At 40.0% G+C, this 12,922-nt stretch overlaps 1 long non-coding RNA gene across 1 annotated transcript in view; it reads left to right on the plus strand.

Moving 5' to 3' along the window:
- LOC142407713 (uncharacterized) overlaps positions 1–5,835 on the plus strand; it is a 17,668-nt gene extending 11,833 nt beyond the window's left edge. The window contains exon 3 of the long non-coding RNA XR_012775020.1: positions 5,238–5,835. This is a non-coding gene — a long non-coding RNA (uncharacterized LOC142407713). The remainder of the gene's footprint in view (positions 1–5,237) is intronic.
- The last annotated feature ends 7,087 nt before the right edge of the window (positions 5,836–12,922 follow it).

Here is a 12,922-nt window from a genome sequence, read left to right on the forward strand (position 1 = left end):
GATCTCAGATCTCCGGGTGGCTCTCTGAAAATGTGTAATTAGTGACCATCTGGAAAAGTTAGATTAAAATTACTTGTTTAGTATCACATGAGAACTGTCAGAGGCAAAGAAGGAACCTAATTTTCAGCATCTCCATGCAGGTGGCTATCCTTCCAACAATCCACTGCTTAATGCTTTTCACACCTTCTGACTGCCAGAGCCAATGAAGCAGGAGTTTTGTAATCTTCAATTTATAACCTTGTGGAAACCCAGAGGAGATTTCTTGTAATGGGGTTCCCGGAGTAAGGCTGGGTTTCTGTAGAAGAAATAGTCTATCATCATGCCATAATAGTGTATCATCATGCTTGTGCCCAAGGGTTCAAATTAAAGTTTCAAAAGCAGTATCAATGTTGGCATTTCCTATGTGTTAAAAGCTTGCATTTAACCTTGCATTGCACCTTTAAAATGTTGTTTTAATGTTTTGTGTTACTCTTATTCACAGTCTTCTTTATGCCTTTTACATTCCTGTCTTCTTACCTGCCCAAATAATTCAGCTTAACCACTGACCAGCTCTCCGACCACCAGTTAGCCCTCTCGCACTATCTAATCCCTGGTTTAGCTGGTGTTCATTTTTGACCCCGTTCCCTGAAATCCTCATCTACTTCTCTTCGCGTGTTTGTCCTGGTCCCTTTGCTCAGCTAACCTCAATTCTCTTCCTTTGTCCACCTTGGTTGTTTGTCAGCCTCTAAACCTCTTCTTCCACACAAGCTCCCAGTCCCTGCCTCCTGCATATCCACATGGCAATTCACGGTACCACCCTCCCCCTCATCACACTCCCTCCATTTCTTTCTCCATGTATATAATCACTAACTCCTAAACTCCACTTCTGTCTACACTGCATTCAAATTAATTTGTTTTCTCCTCTGCACTCTGTCAACAGAAAGGTCCCTGAGAAGCACACGTTTTGTGGTGCTTGGCTGTAATCACAGGAAGAATTATGTCTGTGCAGCCCTGAGGAGGTCCACAGCAGATGGACTCTTCAGAGTTTTCAGCTAAATCGCTAGCAAGTCTTTTCTGAACACTTGCAAAATGGAATTTTTCAAATGTGGATAGATTTTCAGAACAGCAGGAATATTTTCCTAGCATAAAGCCCCTCCATCCCAATTTGAAATTTTTACTTCAACAACTGGATGGAGTAAAACTTTTAAGGTAAAAACCCACAACATTTTCAGCATGGGCAACATAACACACTTTTTGTCTAGCCCTGTTCTCATGAAGGCTTATATTATTTTATCTGTAAATTGAGAAACAAACAAGAAAATAATCAGGCTAAGGAAAAGCATCTGGTAAGACATTTTTCAGTCCAAAACCCATTTGGCAAAGTTATAAGTAACTAAAAGAGGTGTCTTGAAGTGAGAAATGTTGGGACATCTTCACTACAGATTGTGCTATCAGATCTAATCATAATACATACAGTTACAAACACTGTGTATTAATTGTCTCCAGTGGAATAACTTCCAAGGTGCCAAACCTCGAAGCAACTTCAAGCTTTGTGTTTATAAAGATGAAGAATATTCAAACAAAAATGTAGGCATAAAAGATGTTCTTCCAAATACATATTACCATCCTCACAGAATTACTTAAGCCTAAGGCCCACCTTTCCAACAGTCTGCAAAACTGTATACCAGTGTATATGGTATGTAGGAAAACTATGTTACAAATTCTTATATACATAATACTTATATGCATAATAATTATAAGGTTGTATTCCTATCTGTTTTAATTTAGACTGCTCCTGACTCACCTAGCTCCAGGTTCCTTAGTAGTTACTCAATTCCAGACAGGTCAAACTTGAGGGATTTTTTCAGTTCAGCTTCTATACATAGGCATGAAAAATTATCATATTGAAAAAGTGAAATGTTTTCTCACCTTGAAGATTAGAACTGCTAATTTTTAAGCTATTGGCAAGACTCCGTATGACTTTTATTTTTTAACTCAAGATACCTGAACAATATAATCCAAATTTTCAAGGAAGCTAATGACTCCCACATCCAGTGGATGTTACTGCAAAATGTCCTGCGTGACTGCTTTGACGCCTTTCCCTATGGTAGCAGTGGAGAGCTGGCTGGAGGCTCACCAGGAAGAGCTCACTGCTCAGGCTCTGCTGAGTCCAAGAGCACCAAGACTTCCTCTACCCTGGATCTGCGGACATTAAGACTTTACTCTTTTTTCTTGCTGGTAAAAGACCAAATGATTCATATCCTCACAGTCAACGCAGCATGAGTTTGGATTGCCAGAGGGGCATGGGAGATGGTTGGTTTTGTCAGAAAGCAGTGATTCTTCTCAACTGGTTCATCAAAAACTACTTTCTTCTTTGTGACTCTGCTTGCTGGGAATAATTACTTAGCAGATGAACCGCAGTGCAAAAGCTAGGTTCAGCAGTCAAAAAGGGAAATCTTTGAACGAGTTACTTATTTCCCATCCCCAATGAGCTATTTGTGGCCCACAGAGGCTTTTATATGTGGATGAGAGAGACGTCTTAAATTTGCCACCTAAGTCTACAGGATGTCTTCAGTTATGTTGGGGTTGGAGTGACTGTGGTGGATGACTGGGGACAGGAGCTATTGCTGGAGCTGGGGAAGTCCCCCAGCTGTGCATACCAGACCGGGTGAACCTCAGCTGCTCTCCCTTGCTGCACAGTTGTGCACAGTCATGGCAAGTTCAGTTCCCTGGGCTGGCATAACGCTGTAACACACCGGGTGTGCTGTTAGGGATGACAAGCAAAGGAACATTTGAGCTGACATGGAGCCCCAGAACATTTAGAAGCTGAGAACAGATATGGCCAAGGAAATTAAATTTTTGTTATGTGATCTGCAACTTAATACCCCTGCTGTTAAATGGCCATCCTTACAAAAAAACCCCAAACTTTGCAAACACCTATTTGAGACTTTGATTAAGGTTTGAGCAATTGAATTCCTCTCTTCTGCAATTTGAAAACTATGCTTTAAAACAAAATTTCCTGTGTTTCCCAGTTGCCAGGTATGGGATTAATTGCAGGTAAATTTTAAATCGGTGCAGTGAACATTATTCCCTGGTAAACTGAATCTGTCAATTGAATTCTTACTTTGCTTACAGGTCAGTTTTTGAAATGTTTCCTTTTAGAAAGTTGTAAGTTCACAAAGCCATTTAGTCCAATAGGAAAGATGTATATAAGATCAGATGAGTCTGTACTGCTCACTGCAGTCCGTAGAGAGGGCTACACTCAACAGTTTGATATAATTTCTACTGTCACGTTTGTTTAGTTGCTTTAATTTACATAGCTTACTTTTGGTCACATAGATCAGTCTTTCCTGATGCCAAGCATATGTAAAACAGAATGATTTTTTTTTTCTTAACATTTGTAGAGTTAGAGGTATTTTCACATCCTGAAGTTCCAAAGTATAAATGCAAGATCCACTGAACTGATGAGGTTTTGGCTCCAGAAATATTAGATTGTTTTTAGACATGAGCAAAATTTTCAAAATGGTCTAAAGGGTTTTGAGCCCAGTTCCCACTGGGAATTAATGTCCTATTGATTTCTGTGGGCTTTTGGCTGAGCAGTCACTGAGCAGGTTTAGAAGTACATTTTAACTTCTAATGTTTGATTTTGCCTCATTTCAAAAACATATATAATGATCACGCTGTTGCCATCTCACATGGATACCTAGAGAATAAGGCAGTTACATTGTTTGAGGGATCGGTGCCCTCTGGTCTATAGCGTTGCCCTTATTTCAAAAGATCAGCGTTGCTATCTGACACACTAAGCACCGGAAATACTGGCATGATTTCCTGGGATATAGAGACTATCTGATCATATGTGCTAGCCGGAGAAATCACCAGTCATTATGCAGATCTGATCTTCTTCATCTACTGCAAATTTCTGCTGTAGATTTCTTTTTATTCGGTCCATGTTGGAATAGAAGCAAGAAAAAATTATTTTGATGGTTCTTCAATAACCAGTGCAAGATGACCTTGTAGTCTTGATTAGTTTTCAGAGAACTGGGCTCTATATCATGGAGAACACTTAGGTTTTTGCTCTTATTGACAGAGTCAGCTGAGATATGTTTGAGTCAATGCGTGCTGAAATGGAGCTATCTTTCAGCTAAGCTCAAGTGGCAACTGGAGCCTAAGTTTGCCTCAGGTAGCTACTTTTACATCTGTGTTAAGGCAGAGTTGCTAACCAGTGTAAAAAAAATGTTTTTGCCCTTTCTGTGCTGTACTTGATCGGTTAGGTTTATATCTGCTTGGTTAAGCAACCAGATCTATGCTTCAGAAGCACCCCTCCCCCGTATATTATAAACTCTACATTAGAGCTAAAAGGAGGCAAATACAACAGGGTTAGAAATGGGTTTCGTTCTAATACCCTGTTTTCAGTCGTTCATTACTTAAAGAAATATTTTAGGCTGAAATTTTCCATGCTTAGCTTCTACCAACATTTATTTTTCACCCATTAGAATACTAGGGAGAAAAACAATCTCTGTTATGAAAGAATTCTCGCCACATTAAGAAATAAAAAAATAATGTTATAGATGATAAAATTAAGAATTTAAAAGAGAAATTGGCATGGAAACATTCATTACTTTGGAGTACATCATGCTCTTACTGTGAGGAAAATTAATTCTGAGTTAACTAAGCTTTAAGGACTCGTAAGTTGGCTTTGAGCATCAGTAATGGTAGCTATAGTTGAAGAAAGGTGTTCTTATTGCACATATTCTATTGGTTTAAGAACAGATTTTGCTTTGTAAAACTAGTCTGTGAGTACTGTGAAGTATTAAATATTCACAATTACCATGTTATACTTCTGGCTTTTAGCTTTGAAGAGAACTACAACTTAAATTATTTGGAATATACTGTGGCAGCTTGTGAATTTGCAAGCTGTGCAAGGGAGGAGTGGCAACAGTAGTTGTAAATACACATTGGTTTGATTTCCAGCTGAGCACCTACCTTGTCTGCGATGCGCATATGCACGTGTCTGTTTCTATAAGCACGTCTTGACATATTAGCTATTACAGCAGGAGAAGCAGCATGTGCAATAAGTTTATATAATGTTTCCTATCCTATTCAAATCTGCAGCTGCAGATTCCCTGATGTGTGCAGAACTGTGCTCACTAGAGCCCTATTCTGATCGGTTGTAGTAACGTAAACAAAACTGTACAGTACTGTGGCCTATTCCAGAAATAAAAAAAATCTTAATTTTACTTGATATTTTTTGCATGCAGCTACTTCTTCTCAGACCATGTCATCTTAAATCAATCTTCTGATACAAATACAGATCATGATACTCAGACTGGATATCCGTCTTCCCTGCAGAACGGCATTGCACCGGGAAGACAAACTGTTCATGTTTTGGCTCACATGCACGTAAACCATCATATTGCAGAGCTCCATGGATGCCTAATATAGACCAAATATTACATGGTTTTCTTTGTATAACTGCATTTATATAGGTGCTTTCTGCCTTTGGGAAATTATACAACAAATACTATTTTATTATAATGTGATCCTGTTGTTACAGATGTGGGTCAGTCTATTTTTATATGTGCTTATATAACTCAATTATTTGTTCCCAGCTGAAACTTGGCTTACATTCCATAGAGAAGAGCAACCCTGTTACTTGCAAAAAGATTAAGTACTTTAATAGAAATAAAGATATAAATATATTGTGTGTATATATAATTAAACCACTATAATTTTAGACTTTTCTTTCTTGTTCAGATGTATTTAGGTAATATCTCTTTTTCATTGAATGGATGCTCAGAGCTACCTCATCCAAGACAGGTGAAGTCAGAAATATTATGAATGGAAAGAGATCATCATCATCATCATGTCGGAGAGTTTTTGCCTAAAGTTTCTGGACTAAGAATTGCAATTCAGATATTCACGTAGTCTATAATGTTAGGCGTGTATCTGAATTCACTGTATAGTTAATTAAAAGCAATAAACTCTTAATGTGTATGTTTGAATCCCACTCTAAGGAACATTCTTCACTCCATTGACTTTATAGAAAGCCTTAGCTCCAAACTCAGCACGTAAGAGAGATGCCAGAAGTTAGCTGTTAAGAATAGCCCCTAGGTGAGGTGTGTGCACTAACACTACCCTTGCACATCATCATCACTGTGATTACTTCTGCGAGTAAAGTGAAGAATATGCACGGTGCTTTCAGTATGATCAAATATTTATGAAATTACTAGTTACATCCATGCTTGCCCAAATGAATGGTGAGAGAGGAAGACACTTTCTCTTTGCAGCCAGAAAAGTCCATCGTCGGTTTTTAGCCAATGATCTCCAAGTTCTTCTGTGCTTTCCTGGATGCTTACAAGTTTTAAATGTTCCCTGGGAACTTGCCAAAAGCCCCAAATGCAGTATTTGTGCTCTGCAAATCTAAAAGTCCTTCAGTTTTAACTTAATTCTTCCAGTTTAAATATTTGGAGGTTAGGTAAAATAGGGTAGGTATGCTTTCCAGTACAGTACTATAAAGATTACAATGATCATACGGTTCATGTTCCCGTGCCACATCATCTTCTTTCTAAAATTTAAGCCACAGAGGATTTTTGGTTTCCAAAGAATTCCCTGGGGGGTAAGAAGCTAGGAGGACTTGATGTAAAGTGTTACGTGAAGCTTGCCTTGGAACATGTGAAAATGAACTAGTTTCAGCAAATGTATCTTTTCTGAAGTTCAGTTCCTCTTGAACGCTTAAGAGCATGCATCAGTCGTGTTATCACTGCATACTGAAATCAAATCATGTTGTGGGAAACTGTAAATGTAAACCAACATGAGTAGATTCTTCCACGAACAGGCATCAGCCTGTGCAGACTACTAACGTATACAGTTCTGTACTCAAAGCAAAAAGAATATCCTGCCTGCTTTGTTGTGGTAGCCAGGAGACCGAGTTCTCCATTAAAACGTGTTTGTCGAACCTTGAAATCTATAGCAAGCAGGTACTCCCACCTCTTACTATTGTGCGTAATTATTTTTCTAAGAATATTAGTTCACACTCGTCATTATTTTCTAGATAATAAATGAGATTTTGGCAGATTGATTTCCTAGCATGAGACGTTAGCACATAGCTTAAAAGTCCAGAATAAAAACTCTCTTTTAATTACTGAAGCCACTATTTACATTTACATTACATTACATCAATCCATGATAGCAGGTATATAGCCACAATGCCCACTATTCCAGCCCAGGAACTTTAAGAGTTGACTCCACAATGCCCAATGACTCAGGATCGGTGACAACAGAATATAAATTTTTCTGATTCTGAATAATCCATTCGTTGTCGGTCTCAGAAACAGGCCCCATTAATATTCTCTGTTGCTTGTCAAAGAGGGGAAAGCTATTGCTGCATGTCCACGTGACACGACGTCACTGGAAAAATGTTATAAAGGACGCAATTCTTGTTGTTCTACAAGGGATGTTGGGCCTAACAGCGAACAGGAGATGCTTTGTCTATTGCTTTAATTGCAGTCACATTTAGTAGGCCTAGCGGATACCTGTTCTGCTGCGATCCTAATTCTGAATTCTCAGGTAAGGAAAACCTCTTATCAATGTCCAAAAAAGCTTTGTTCAAGGTTTGCTACAGCCCAGCTGCATTTCTGTTTTCCTTCTACTGCCTTTAACCATTGGTGTCAGGCTTTTGCATTAGCCACTTCAAGGAGAAATCTGTTTGCTCAGAGTAAACCTGTGCATTATCCCACATATATCAAGCATGTATTGCCTGTTATACGTAATCTGTCTTACATCATCAATACCTTTTTAAAACAAAAAGGTTTTATTTACTTGTTGTAACACACTATTAGATAAAAAGGACTGCAAATAAAGAAAGAAGAGTCTGCATGCATACTTTGAGTCATCTGATCTTTTGTCTAGTACAAGCAATATTTGGGATTCTTTCCTCTTCATCTACTGCTGGACCAATTTATATTTTACTAGGAACGTCCACATGTGGTTGTGAGTCACTAAGTCTGATACACGTTGCTCTAAAAACTGTTCTATTGATCTGCAGGGAGAGCAAGCTAGAACAAGTTCTCACCCTGCCATTGTATCTTAAGGACCTCGGATGGGACTTCCTCCTCCTTTCCCCATGCTGCCAGGCTTTGCTGTCCAGTCAGACCCACAGGATGAGCTATTTATTCACTTCCAGATATTTTTCAGCAACAGTTCTAGATCTAGAAATTCTACCAATAAGTATTAAAATAACCCCTTCATTTGTTGCCTATTCCAACAGAATTGTTTTCCACGTAAGGAGTGCAGGCTGCAACCCTTTCTCATTCAGCTTCTGTTCCCGAGTGTGATGTTTGTTCCTGTGCTGCCTCACCAGCTTGCCTTCTTTGTGCATATTTAAAAATACAGCCTTAGCTCTCAGAGTGACTATGAGCTTTTGGATGACAGGTCTGGAGTATCCAGCTTGAACAGGCTTTCCAATGTAATGCTCTGCTGCAAGGCTGTTGTAATCTTATGCGTGGTTGGAGCCGAAGCCTTTTGCTAAGGGAAATGATAATGGCCCTCGTATGCAGAGTGTGCCCACACACCTTAGAAAAGAGCATGCAGGAATAGAGCTCTATGTCAAAAAGCGCCCTGTGGTGGTTGCCCTCTTCCCCGCTCATAATCAAGATATTGCTCATTACCAGCCCTTCAAACTTCACCTAGTAAACTCCATTTTCAGACTGCAAATCTCCTGCTGTTCCAGCTTTGCCTGATGCAGGTTCCCTCCCTTCTCCCCCCTTTCCTTCCATGCCCCCTCACATTCTGTTTGCCCCTTTCCACACCATTTGTCCTCCTCTGTGGTAAGTCTCTCTTTTACTGCTCCCCACCTTTCCCCTCCCACAGGACCTTTATTCTTACCAATTTCTTTTGGCCTATCATCCATTCCAGATCGCAGCCTCTGCTGTAGCTTTGTACCCTTCCTCCCTACCACTCGAAATGGTGCCCTCTCCTGCTTCCTTCAACGGAGTCAGGATTTTGCCAGTGCTCCAAGCCCTTCCCTAATGCCCAGCCCACACGTCCAAGCTTCAAACTTCAGTCTTCTCCTGGCTCAATAGTCCTCATCAACAGTCCCAATGGGGGTCCTAATTTGCATTTGACCCACTCTTACAAATTACTTTTTCTGCTTTTACATCTCATTATTCTGGTCCAATGCTTCCCAAACTTTTCACAGGCAATATTGCTCTGGATTCACTTCTGCACTGACAATCCCATAACTTCCATATCTGCCTTTGAATTTCACCAGGATGAAGACCACCTCTGGAAATCTCTGTAGTCTTGCAACTTTGATGAAATCTTTGAAACACCTACTTTACAATGTCTCAAAACTCCTGGTCTCTAGAAACAAGCTCTCCAAGGCTGCACCTAGAGTGCATCCAGGTGTGTACTGGGCTGAAACCTGGCTGGAAAACACTGCAGTTTCTTTCAAGTACTCATGCCCAGGTTTCCCTCCCAGAAAAAAAGACTGTTGTGTACCCGAGTCTCGCTCTGGTACAGTGTTGGGATGTGGCCAGGACACACACTCAGGTTTGAAAGCTAGGAAGTATTACTGGTTCTCCAGTTTAGCGTGGCATCAGAATCAACTTTGATAATTATTCTGGGATTAGTGGCAAAAACCAGTCGATTCTATTGATAGTGAGTTGCTCGTTATTTCTTCACATCTGCAGGGACATCAAGTTCCCTGGAGAGGGAGAGAGCACTGTTGGGGGGAACTGGAATCACCATGGACTGCAATTTGCCTTTCTTGCTAGACAGGCACGTACACCATCTCTCCTCATCCCCAATTTCTTAAAGCTTTTAAACACTTCTATTTTCCTGGCTTAGAGTTTTACATAGTAACATATACAACATTTTTTTACCAGTGATTGCCCTCAAGCCCTCTTTCCTGTCCTCCTGGTTTGGCTTGGGGAAGAATCACGTGGCAGACTGGTGACTGCCACTGGTGAGAAAGGTCACACAATGACCTGCACAGGTTGCTAGAAGAAGGGTGATAAAATGTCATGTGCAGGCTATTTTTGGGAAATAAGGCCATCTTTAAGGCATCTTAGTCTGTATTGCAGAAATCAAGACCACAGAAGTGCCAAGTAATTTGGTAAAATGTAAATACTGATTCTCTTTTTCTCAGTTCATGTTTAGGTACTTGCTGAGGAGCCGTTAGATCACATGATGGTATAAACCTAATATGCAAACTGAATTGATAGTGTACATTTCTTTCCTCTCACCACCTTAAATGGTATTCAGGATTTGGGATTTGGAAGCCATGTATATGGATGTTCATACACCATGAATAGCACAAACACCTATTCAACCAGTTACAAGAATACTCAGAGAGAGACCAAATTTAGCTACTCCAAAATCTGTCATTAAACATACTGCCAAAATCATATTAAACGCCATACTTACCATATAGAAAACAAGTGTTCAAAATTCTCTGTCTTCAGAATACAGATGGAAGTCTAGTGTTAAATAAAATGGCAACAGAACTAATGTTTAAAGAGCGTATTTGAATAAAGTTTAATCTATTTTTACTCAATACATTTTTATTGACAAAATAATGGGTTTATTACACATCATGAGCTGCCACAATATGGTTAGGGCAAGGATCGAAGAAGAGACAGAGAACAGAAGGTACCTTTATTAATTTCCCAGGTCCTTTTACTTTAATCAAAGAGCTATCCATTTGAAACTACTGATCCAATAAAACAGCTATGCTCTGGTTCAAATACTTGGTTTCAGTTTCAACTTCCAATATATATCCTTCAAGGAGCTTTTCCACCTGTGTAGTCATTTTCTGTAAGGGGCTACACTCCTATGACTTCTGCAAGTAGATTAGATGGATTAGAATATAACAGGGTTTTACAAGTTCTATGTTTCCCTTTAAGATTTTCAAAGGAAAAGGGACAAAGTCTTTCAAGCATGAATAAAATAACGGCAGATAACTCATCTTAGAAATGCATCTTCATAACAGGGTGTGGTACACCCTCCCCCAAAACCTCAATGTCATCTGGAGAAATAATCAGTACAGGTCGAGTGTCCTGAGGAGTTTTAATTAGTACCAAATTGTATCATTCTTTAACCGTCTTCTGCAGAGCCCAGCTAATTTAATGCTACAATAGAATAATCTAGTTATTTGGCAACTATCTGCATAAAAACATTTCAGTTGGGAAATAATTTTCAGAAAAGTGCTGAATGACTTCAGTTACAGTTTATTCTTTGTTTCTGACCCACAAATTTCCTTAAGTGAGAGTTCACTGGTGGAAAGCAGGAATTTTCTCATCCTTTACTATTTTTTGCATCTGTGTTTTAGAAGAGTTTAAATGTGTGTTATCACTAATTATTACAATTAGGTTAATACTGTTTTCTGTAATTAGTTTCTAATGAACATATGTTCATTGATGAAAACTGCAGCCTATATGCAATGCCATTTGAGCTGAAGGGGCGTGAGAAATGCTCATCATAAAATAACTATCAAGTATTGCACTTAGGCACCAATCTTGCAAACACTTAGGCACGAGCCCCATTTGACTGCTGGGAGAAAAAATAATTTAAATAAATAGAAACTCTCAAGATATTATGGTAAAATCTAAGTAAAGTCACGTCTAAATTGTTAGAGCACGGGCATAGTTCAAGGGAGAAGAGTTGTCAAGTTCGATTCTGAAATATTTTTATACGCATTCTTAAGTAAATGCTCTACTGAACAGAAGCTGAGACTGGGAAGCCCTCCTGTCAGAGAAGGACCACCTCTACCCTATGTCCAGTGCAATGCTGTGCCCGTCGTAGGGGTACTACTGTAATACGTTATATACCCATAATAGCAAAAAGGTTGTATTTGGTCTTGTATAAACCATTTTGTCAGTTATTCTGATTTTGTAGGTGAGCATTTTTGCCATGTATTTATTTCTATTGATATTTAATAATGATATTTATTCCTGGACATCTATTAGTATTTATTAGCAGTTCTGTTCCAGTAATTTGGGCCAAAGTTGTAATTGTAGAAGGGAGCGTATATAAAATCAAGAGAGTTTGGACATTGATCATTACTGGGATTAACAAAAGATGTATTGAGATTTGAGACTTATTTTAAGAGATATAGAATAATATGCCAAACTGTTCAAAATTCACTTTGCCAGTTTTTGCTTTGAGGACAGAGTGACCTTAGGGAGATGTTCTGTGGTCTGAAAAAATATTTAGGATTAGTATAATGAGGATTATATTCTGTGTTGTTTTATACTTTGCCTGAAACTCTCTCTATATATACACACACACACTTTTTATAAAGTATCGTATGTACAGCTGCTTGCAATCCTCCATCCTCCCTCTTCCCCAGTCTAGTTAGGCCTCGTGTAGGTCTATGTTGCTTAACGTTCTTGTGCATAACAGAGCTCCTTGTAGGTGAAGGAAGTCGGCCCTGGCCAATGCCATAAAATAACAAGGGCCTTCAGCTTTTACTGCTTTCCGAACAACAAGTAGTGATGGAAAATAAACGCTGAAGACGGTATTTTTCTTTGGGAATACAGGGCATCGACGGAGAGAATTCAGGCAGGTGGCACATTTGGACCTACTCTTAATTTGTAAGCTGCCTAGGTTTTCAACGAGACGAGGCCCATTGTGAGGAGCATTTCCGTGCTGAATGAACCCCGTATTTCTGGAGTGCAGAAGGAGCCTGGCTGCGGGCTCACCCCTGCCCGGGCTCAGACCTTCCCCCGGGTGCCCCTGACTGACTGGGAGCTGCGGAGCCCGGGTGCCCCCGGCCGGAGCTGCCCCTCTCCCGCAGCCTGCGGGACCCGCACCTTCATTCCTGGCGCGCAGAAAAACCGTCCTACCTCTGCCTCGGGTCTGGCTCACGCCGAGGACGGGGGCCAGGAGCCGCAGAGAGGCTCTCCCGGCCTCCCGGCGCCCACCACCCAGCCTCGCCGGCACC

The sequence above is a fragment of the Mycteria americana genome, chromosome 3 (genome assembly GCF_035582795.1).
Source record: "Mycteria americana isolate JAX WOST 10 ecotype Jacksonville Zoo and Gardens chromosome 3, USCA_MyAme_1.0, whole genome shotgun sequence".
In the NCBI taxonomy this organism is placed as follows: Eukaryota; Metazoa; Chordata; class Aves; order Ciconiiformes; family Ciconiidae; genus Mycteria; species Mycteria americana.